General features: G+C 46.9%; 1 protein-coding gene across 2 annotated transcripts in view; it reads left to right on the top strand.

Annotated features, from left to right (window-relative positions):
- Positions 1 to 595: 595 nt before the first annotated feature.
- The window catches only part of DCSTAMP (dendrocyte expressed seven transmembrane protein), a 21,802-nt gene continuing 12,455 nt past the window's right edge, over positions 596 to 9,942 (top strand). Inside the window, exons 1-2 of one of the 2 annotated variants that reach the window (XM_010863488.1) lie at positions 596 to 761; positions 1,722 to 1,778. The gene's annotated coding sequence lies outside the window, so the exon portion shown is untranslated. Of the gene's footprint in view, positions 762 to 1,721; positions 1,779 to 3,337; positions 3,421 to 9,942 lie in introns of those variants that run through there. The other variant, XM_010863489.1, reaches the window with a different exon arrangement.

Raw genomic sequence — 9,942 nt, 5'->3', positions numbered from 1 at the left:
GGGGTAGATGCTCGAGAATTTCCAGGGGGACTCCTGAGGCTCAGTCCCGCCTTTGCGTATGCTGAGCCTCCTTCCTCATGACCTTTGCCATGGGCGGAGTTCCTCGCACTGGCTCCCGGCATCTGGCTAACTCTCAGCTCTGTCTTTCTGCCTCATGTCCCCTCCTGTGCCCAGGCCCACATTCCTGCCCATTCAGAGGATGGATATTTCCATCTGGTCATCTGTCTGGGACCTTGTTTCTCCAGCCACATTCCTTAGGAACCAGTGCTTCCATGCTCTACCTGGCTCAGGTGGGAAGCTCTGATCATCACTGATTCCTTTTTTCCCCTCTCCCCCAGATACCAAATTCTGTCATTCACCTTTTACAATCTAAAGTGAACAAGCAGAGCCCTATGTTTTTGTCTTGCCTTAGTATTACTCAATCTAGTTGTATGATTCATTTTCTGTTTCAATTTGACTAGGCCACAGTACCCAGATATTGGGTCAAACGTGAATCCAGACATTACTCTGAAGATGTTTTTTAAGACTAGATGGGCAATGAAGTCAGTAGACTGTGAGCAAAGCAGATTATCCTCTTGGATGTGGGTGGGCCTTGTCCAATCAGTTGAAGGTCTTAGGAGAGAAAAGACTGAGGTCCTCCAAGGAAGAAAGAATTCAGCCTGCAACCCACCTTTGGACCCCAGCTACAACATTACTCTTCCTTGGGTCTCCAGCCTGCTTGCCCACCCTGCTGACTTTAGAGGGGCCAGCTCCACAATCATGTGAGTCAGTTCCTCAAAATAAACCTGTCTCTTTCCACACACGCACAGCCTATCGGTTCAGTTTTTCTGGAGAACCCTGACTAATACACTGTCCTACCTCCTAACTCAGCTCCCTGTTCCTGCGTTCACTCACTCCCCTCCAACTCTCTCCAGTGAGGCTCACTGGCTTTTTGTAATGTTAATTTACTCACAAAATTTGCTGAATCCCCTACTGCTTATTGATGGACAGCTGTGTTTCCCAAACATCAAATGTTTCTGTATCTTCACTGAACTTGACATGAGTTTTCAATGTCCCAGCTATACAGTTACTTGTTTTAGATTTTCCTTTGCATTGACCCTTCTCAGAAATGCTTGCATTTTGACTGGAATGTGTGCATTTTTAAGATAAAAGTTCTTACAGGTATATTGCGGGTTTTGGTGAATAGGAGAAGAGCACTTTTGTGGAAGGTTTTGGACTTTGCTAATTCCTTGCAACCCCACAAGCTGGTTCTCTTGAATTGAATCTAAATGTCTACATTGGGAAGTCCCAGCAAGATGGAGACATATGACACAGATTTCTACAGTGTCTTGGGTCATTCAAAACAGAGGCGGCTCCTTCTTGCCTCTTCATCTGTGGATGGGAGTGGGGAAGGCGAATGTTTGGTCTCCTCTCTGGGGTAGGGATGGAGGTAGGGAGTATGAGTAATGAAAGAAGAGGAAGAAGGCAAGAGACCATCCAAGTTTTCATAACTCACTCCCTGGTGTTTGAAAATACCCTATTTTATTATTTTCTAGAACTGATTTCTGCAACATCTATTCCGAGAAAAACACTAGAAAGAAATAAGTAGTTCCTTTGCATCAGTTAACCCCTTTGTTAATATTAAATCACTTAGTCACTTCTGTGGGGAATTAAAGAGGTTGATTCATGGCGATGTGACCCTCCTGTTACTTCTGCTTCCTTTTTCCCTCTTGTATATCAAGACTCAGAGCCCTTGGGAAGGGCCTTGCTGCACCCAGAGGAGAACCTGAGAGGAACCTGTAAGTAAACTTTCAGAATAATCTTGACTTTGAAATTGTTTTTTTTTTTTTTAAGAAAAAATTAAGTATTAGAAAATTGGAATAAACAGATGAGACAAGAGGAAACTTGAAGTCCCTGTTTCTATCCCTGACAGTTTACCCATGAACAGAAATGGCAGAAAGAAAGCTTTTGTTAACAATGGTCTGAGGGATCTGAATCCCTCATCTCAGGGAGGACAGGAGCTTGAGCATCTTCTTAACAGAACAGCTGCATGGACTTGCGCCACCCCGGGCTTTTGAAGAATTGATCTGTTAGCCAAGGCTCGGGTCCAGGAGAGGAACAGGACTGGCTGTGAAAGGGCTGCCAGGCCTCACAGACAATGCCGAGCCAGACTGAATTGTTCTGTAGACGCTGCTCGGTTTATCCCGATAGCTTTCATTAATCTTTCCTTTCTTGTGTGAAGGTTGCTTTCAGAGAGGAAGGTGTTCGCTGGCTTTCCCAAGGCAAGAGCGATGAAAACAAAATGATGAGGAACTCATTCCACCTCTCGGCGCTGCTCGAGCTATTTTGGCAGGCTCAGAGAACAGTGTGTTCCCAACCAATTTATGAAGTTTGCAAGAGTTTGAAAAAAAAGAAAAAAAGAAAGGACAAGAAATGCTCCATTCTCCTCATGTCCCCCTCTGGGGGCTCCTGGGCGGCTGCAGAATGCCAGCGCCCAGGGCGGGCTCAGCCACTCTCCTTTGCCTTCCTTCCAGAGACTGTGGGCTAGAGGAGCCTTAGAACTGAGCTTCTCAGCCAGCCCACGTCACCTCTGCGGTCCCCAGCGAGGTCAGGGGAGCAGGCCAGGCCACAGGTCTGCTGTCTCCCAGCCTCACGCTTTTTTTCTATGCCTCCTCTGCCCTTTCTCCAGATTGCCTCTAGAATGAGATTCCCACCAAGCCCTGAAGTCAGCGAGAGGCCGATGGGTGCAGATTAGGTTTCCGCAGGGGATTAGCAGAACGGGCTAGAGGAGCAGAGAAAGTGCGTCAGCAGTGGGCCTGGTGGGCAAGCGCCAATGGAGCTGGTCTCCCTTACTGGAGATCTTGTGATATCAGGCCAGGCGAGTGCTCCCCACGCAGGGAAGGAGGGGAGAAACAGAACAACGCTGAGGTGCTCATCGCCTGCATCGGTTTCTCTGGCACTTGCAAAAGCAGAGAGCCTGTGTGTTTCTGTCTGTCAGCCCCAGAATGGCACTGGTGACATGTATACATCTTCAATACCCTTCCATCCAGAAGGCTCCCAGGGTGGGCCACTTCAGAGGCTCTAATGGTTTTTGTCATGGCCATTGATTGGGCCTCGTATCTGAAACAATGATGCATACCTTGCACCTCTCGAGTTAATCTGGGCCCAAAAGAATCACAGGACAACACTGGAATGTTCATCTCCCTGACACCCCAACAAAGTGGGTAAACAGAGCTTTGGGGCTAGGGGCTGGGAGCTGGGAGCCCATGCCCTCCATGCCAGGGCTTTTGCTGCGACTCCTGACATATACGCCCTGGGAAAGACCATCGAATCCATTGAGAATGCACCTCTGCGCTAGTGGTTGCTGGTGTGTGCAGGTTGATGGAGGAGCCTGGCTGCTTCTGTTTCCCATGGCAACGGTTCAGCTCTGCATGGAAGCAGGTAATTGTGGGCTCAGGCTGCGTACACAGACCTCACATTCTGCATGGCTCCCTGCTTGGATCAAGTGCTTCTCATCACTGCCCCTGCTTCTTAACTTGTTCCCTCCTACCTGCTGGCTCAGACAGTAAAGAATCTGCCTATAATGCGGGAGACCTGGGTTCGATCCCTGAGTTGGAAAAATCCCCTGGAGGAGGGCATGGTAACTCACTCCAGTATTCTTGCCTGGAGAATCCCCGTAGACAGAGGAGCCTGGTGGGCTATATAGTCCATAAGGTCGCAAAGAGTTGGACCTGACTGAGCGACGACTAAGCACAGCAACCCAACCACACAAAAATGACTTTCATCCCTCGAAAGAGAGATGGGTCCTCAGCGATAGTCTCCTGTGGACTACAGCTGTGGGTTTCTGGCCCCAGGGTGTGATGAAACTGGAGTTTAGGGGTAAAGGCAGAAAAGTGGTCATTATTTTTGGGATATTGCTGTTGATAAAAGCAAAGAACAGGAACATGGTCATGGGGAAACACTGAGTCAGAAGATAAACATTGTTGCTAATAGAGGCACAATACAGGGGAACCACAGGTTAAAGGGATCGGGTGAGACTTTTAGGTCCTGCTGAAGAAGCAATGGAGAGGGGGTGCTCAATCCAGTAGCATAAGAGAAGGGAATAAAATAGGGCTGGAGATCTTTGGGCAGCAATAAATATTCCCAAGGCGTAAAGAAAAACCTTTATGCATGACACTGGAATCTGGCCTACAGCATGATTTTTAAAAATGTCTCAGGGGATAAAAAGAGAGAAAGGCAATTCAGATGACGGGAGAACAAGCAGGATAAGAGGAGGAGAAAGGCAGAGCAGAGAGAGGAGGAGGAAGTCAGGTGCGGATTCCCCAAAGGCCAAGGATTGCAAACTGATGACCAGTGTCCAAAAGCATTGTCAGACTATTTAAAAATAAATTGAGCTAACTTTAAAAAAAGAGAAAAACTCAGGAGATGCTACCCAAAGGAAATGAGATTTCTGGCTTCTCTTGAAAAAAAATCAGAAAATCTGGCTACACGGGGTCTGTGTACAACCTCGAAGAAAACCTGCTGGAGTGGGACTGCTGCTCTGGCAACTTCAACTGGGGCGTGGGCATCATAACCCCCCAAGACCCACTGCCCCACACCTCTGCCCACCCCAGGAAGTCTCTATCTCCTGATTTCCTTCACTCTTTATGGTGCCTGTCTGACCCCTGCAGGCATTTGAAAACTTCAGTGCTGCCCACGGGGCCCTAATGCCCTAACTCAGGGAAAACCCCGACCCTGACCTCCAGCCCAACAGAGAAGGCAGGGCCAACACTGAATGCAGCTCTCATCCCCTGACCCTGGGAGAACAAGTGCCTGGGAGCCTGGACCTCAGACCAGGATGGGCCTGACTCCTGGCTGGAAATCCGTTGTCGGCTCTGGAGCATTCAGCTAGTTTGTGCTGGCAGAGAAGGGCGGAGGACACCCAATGTAGATGACAAGGCAAGGAGAGCGTACACCCGCGTTGTTGAATATGCATTTCATGATGCTTGAGTGATTGGGGTTTGGGGGATTTGGGGTTTAAGTTCAATTCAACTTAGAAACTACTCTTTGAGGATCATGTGAAAGAGAATCTGAGAAGCTTGCCTATCCTGAATCCTCAGTACCACTTAAACATGAGATAGAATTCTGTTTCTTCTGCTTGTTCACTGTGTGACTTTGGGCAAGTTATTCAGCCTCTCTGAGCCTGAGTTGTGTCATCCAAACCGTATCAATATAATCATACATAGCTGCTGTGAAGATTGGGAATAATGTATTTCAGATGCCATAACAGTGGCCAGACTCTCGGTAACAACCTGATCACTATTAATATTATCTATTATTATTACTATTTTGCTTGTTCCTCTTTTCTAATTATTTATTTAGTAACAGCTGAAGGCAAATTTGGTATGTGGGAAATGTGATACTCTGTTGCTTAGGAACTCTGGTAGGGATTTTAAAATGGGCTTCATGAAGAGTCAGAAATGAGATGTTGATGGAATGGGAAATGTGTCACCCTGTGGCAGGAAACTGGGGTCTGCCTCCCACCTCTGCCTCCAGAATTGGAATGGCCTTGGCAAGTCCAGCAGCCTCTCTGGATTTTCATTTGCTCATCTGTGGAAACCAGCTGGCCAGGTGTTAGTCATCTAGAGCTGTGTTGTTCAGTACACAGACACCAGCCACATGAGACTATTTAAATTTAAATGAATTAAAACTAAAGTTAGGAATGCAACTTCTCAGTTGCACTAGTTCTAGGTCAAGTGCTCAGTCGTCACGTAGGGCCAGTGCTGACCACGTCAGACAGCTCAGGTATGGAATATTTCATCGTCACTCAAGGTGCTGTCAGACAGTGCTGAATTCTAGAGACCGAGACCCAATGTCCAGTCCTCAGATCAGCAGCATCAGCACCACCCGAGACTTGTTAGGAATGTGGGCTCAGGTGCCATTCTAGACATTTGGGATCAAAATCTGCATTTTGACAGGACTCCCCCAGCAATAACATACTCAAGTTTAAGAAACTCTGACCTATAAGATTTCTTCCAGCTCTAAAAATAAAGAAAAATCTGGTATCTGCCTGAAAAAGTCTTTGAGAAAAAATAAGCAACCGGCTTGTCCAAATCCTGATTCCCTGTTTTTTTTTTTTTTCTAAAAAGAAAGGATTGGGGCCATTGGAAGAAAGATGAACAGAATGACTGTACCTCTGCAGGACCAGAGGATAGAAATGAACAGACGTCTATTAATAAAGGCACCGTGTCAAATGTCAGTCCTGGGAAGGCGGGGCAGTCCAGCTCCTGCCTCTGAGCCTCCCATCCAAGGTGTTCAAGCCTTGCCTAAAGAGCTTCAGAGAACAGAGGTTCAATTTTCTGTGGCAGCAAAGAAACAAGAAGAAACGGATTGCATTTACTGGGTACCTTATCTCCAGGGCATCTTAACCTGCTTGTGAAAGCTCCTCTCAAACCTCACCAGGAAGGAGCTCAGGCATGTCTTCTATTCAAGTAGGGAAAATGAGGAAGAGAGATTGGTGAAGAAATCAAGGCCACATTCAACAGTGATGGGAAGGGCGGAGTGGAAGACCAGTCCTGGGTTCGTGGTCCAAAGCTCTCCCCTGTGGCTTGAGATATTAATATAAATAGGAGGGAAGGCATATGGTCTCTTGCTGCAGAAAGTTTTGGTGTCTTTTGGTGACGTGCTGTTTTCAACCCCAAAACAAATGGGAATAATATTAGATCTGTTGCTTGTTAAGAAAACATGTGCCTCTTACAAGACAAAATTGCAGGCATATATCTTATATAATTGTTATTAGATTTTATTGGCAAATGTTAAAATTTTAATGGATCCATAAATCTGTTTCTCACTTGCAGAGAAATCTCTTTATTAAGAACAAACTGTACAAGGATAAAGGCAAGAGAAGGGGAAAACAAATCTAAAATATGCATTATTAATTTTTTAGGAAGCAAGCAACAGGGTACCTCGTAAAGGATATTAGAAAACATAAAACAGCTGGGATTTGTGATTTGCTGTAGAGAAAAATCTGCTGATTTGGGAAACATGCTTACAGGGACAACTGTGCTGTGCTGTGCTTAGTCGCTCAGTCGTGTCCGACTCTTTGCCACCCCATGGGCTGCAGCCCACCAGGCTCCTCTGTCCATGGGGATTCTCCAGGCAAGAACACTGAGTGGGTTGCTATACCCTCCTCCAGCAGATCTTCCCAACCCCGGGATGGAACCCAGGTCACCTGCATTGCAGGCAGATTCTTTATTGTCTCTGCCACCAGGAAAGCCGAAAGGGTCAACTATTTTGATGCAAAAAAAAAAAAAAAAAAATTAGCAGTTAGAAATGGGTTTGTGATATACAAACAATGTCTTAAAGAATCACTGACAGGAAGTGTGATGAGTTTCCAGCAGATGGAGTGAACTGAGCACCCTGTCACACAACAGAGCCCAGAGCCTTAGAATCTGGGCATGGTTCAGGGGGACAGGGAGATCTGGCCTGAATCCCGCTGTGCCACCTGCTCTGTGTGGTCGCTGACACATTTCAGGAAGCACTCTGGGCCTCAGCGTCCATTATGTGAAATGCAAAGAACATCTGTCCCCAGAAGCTTCAGAGAGGATGCAGAGAGGCTATTTGTAAAGTGCCCCTAGGGCACAAAAGACAATTAATACCCATTAGTGCACCAAGTACTCACATAATGGTTTGAGGTCAAATCCAAAGCCGTAAAAAAAGAAGGCACTGGGGCCAGGCCTAGGAGGAGAGGCGGCACCTCCCAATGGCACTGGGGCTGGGCGTTGTGTGAACTGCCCACCTGCTTACTGCTGGCTGATCAAGTCCTCCTGCCCAGCAGTGAAGCAGGGCTGACTCACACTGGCAAGGCTGGGGACGGTTCAGGAGCACAGGGGCCCTACAAGATTTCTGAGGGTCAGAGAGGCGTGGGTATGGAGTCGGTGCATGGGAGCACTCAAAGTGTGTGTGTTAGTCCTTCAGTCGTGTCTGACTCTTTGTGATCCCATGGACTGCCGCCTGCCAGGCTCTTCTGAAGTCCATGGGATTCTCCAGGCAAGAATATTGGAATGGGTTGTCATTCCCTTCTCCAGGTCATCTTCCCAACCCAGGGATCAAACCCAGGTCTCCTGCATTGCAGATTGATTCTTTACCATCTGAGCCACCAGGGAAGCATGGGATCACTCAGTTCAGTTCAGTTCAGTCACTCAGTCATGTCCAACTCTTTGAGACCCCATGGACTGCAGCACGCCAGGCCTCCCTGTCCATCACCAGCTCCCAGAGTTTACTCAAACTCATGTCCATTGAGTCGGTGATGCCATCCAACCATCTCATCTTCTGTTGTCCCCTTCTCCTCCCACCTTCAATCTTTCCCAGCATCAGGGTCTTTCAAATGAGTTGGTTCTTCACATCAGGTGGCCAAAGTATTGGAGTTTCAGCTTCAGCATCAGTCCTCCAGCCTCCAAACTGGCATGAACTGAGCAACCTGAAATGAGAAAATGACTCTCTTTCTGGGTTCAGGCAGAATGGGGTTAATGTAGGGCAGAAATGAGATGGGGAAATAGGCAAGTTAGGAACAAGCCTGTGGAAATTTCTCCAGCAATAATATAGAGGGCTTGCAGCTCTTGGTATGTAATCTGAATGGGAAAGTTCATTGTTGCTGTTGCTGCTGCTAAGTCGCTTCAGTCGTGTCTGACTCTGTGTGACCCCATAGACAGCTGCCCACCAGACTTCCCCGTCTCTGGGATTCTCCAGGCAAGAACACTGGAGTGGGTCGCCATTTCCTTCTGCAATGCATGAAAGTGAAAAGTGAAAGTGAAGTCGCTCAGTCGTGTCCGACTCTTGGCGACCTCATGGACTGCAGCCTACCAGGCTCCTCCGTCCATGGGATTTTCCAGGCAAGAGTAGTGGAGTGGGGTGCCACTTTTCACTGCCAGCCTCCAAACCAACCTCCAGTTCTGAAAGGAAGCAAGCTTAGGGGAAAAAGAACTGTTCTTTTGCTGGTTACCCTTCTAATGACCATTTACTCCCATCCGCTTTCCTTCAGATAGAGTTAGAACACCCTCTTGGGGAGGATCTTGAATCTCCCTGAAGGCCAGTCCCACATGGTACTGCCCCTTCTTCAACACAATGTCTCCCCGTTTCTCTTCTCTGCGCAGAACTTTCCCGTTCAGATTACTTGCCAAGAGCTGCAAGGCCTCTATATTATTGCTGGAGCAATTTCCACAGGTTTGTTCCTAACCTGCCTATTTCCCCATCTCATTTCTGCCCTACATTAACCACATTCTGCCTGAACCCAGAAAGAAAGTCATTTCCTCATTTCAGGTCATGCCCTCCAGCCAATGCGCAGACACTTTTCTCACATGGCGAGTGTAATTCACTGGCTGGAATGATATTAAGCTACTCCATAAATCTAGCCCCACAATAGTTGATGTGAAAAGGGATTTATTTGAGAGGATTTAATAATTGATCAATGTCTTCATTAAAATTCCATACATACGGTATAATGCTCATTAGATATTTTCATGTCAATCAAGAGAGCTCAAATTTATTTTATACTGTTCCAAGTGAACCCAAGGCTCTCTGAGTGCCTCATGGACCTAAATCTGCATGACTGTCAGGGCAGTAGCAACCCCTTAGCATCTTCATTTTATTATGCCAGATCTGGGAAAAAAGAAAAGATGATTAACTCAGTGACAAATTATTCTCATTTTCCTTATCAGATTCTCAGGAGAGAGCTGAACTTGGAGGGTGAGAGCTAGGGAGGGAAGGCACAGTGTCACAGAGATGACTACATCAGTCCCAGTCCAATGCCACGTTTGAATTTGGATGCCTTCAGTTTGCTCTTTTTTGTAAAATTAGAGCACAAGAAAATAGATGATTATCTGAAAGTGATCTTACTTCAGTTTGTGGAAACTTCAGCCTGTCCATCAACCTAAGGTTGGTTTCAATTAATAAGCCCCACGGCACAGTCCCCCTGCTCTTAGCAGT

The sequence above is a fragment of the Bison bison genome, unplaced genomic scaffold, assembly GCF_000754665.1.
Source record: "Bison bison bison isolate TAMUID 2011002044 unplaced genomic scaffold, Bison_UMD1.0 scf7180017864491, whole genome shotgun sequence".
In the NCBI taxonomy this organism is placed as follows: Eukaryota; Metazoa; Chordata; class Mammalia; order Artiodactyla; family Bovidae; genus Bison; species Bison bison.
The sequence above is the reverse complement of the archived record's forward strand: the minus strand, read 5'-3'. Positions and strand labels throughout refer to the sequence as shown.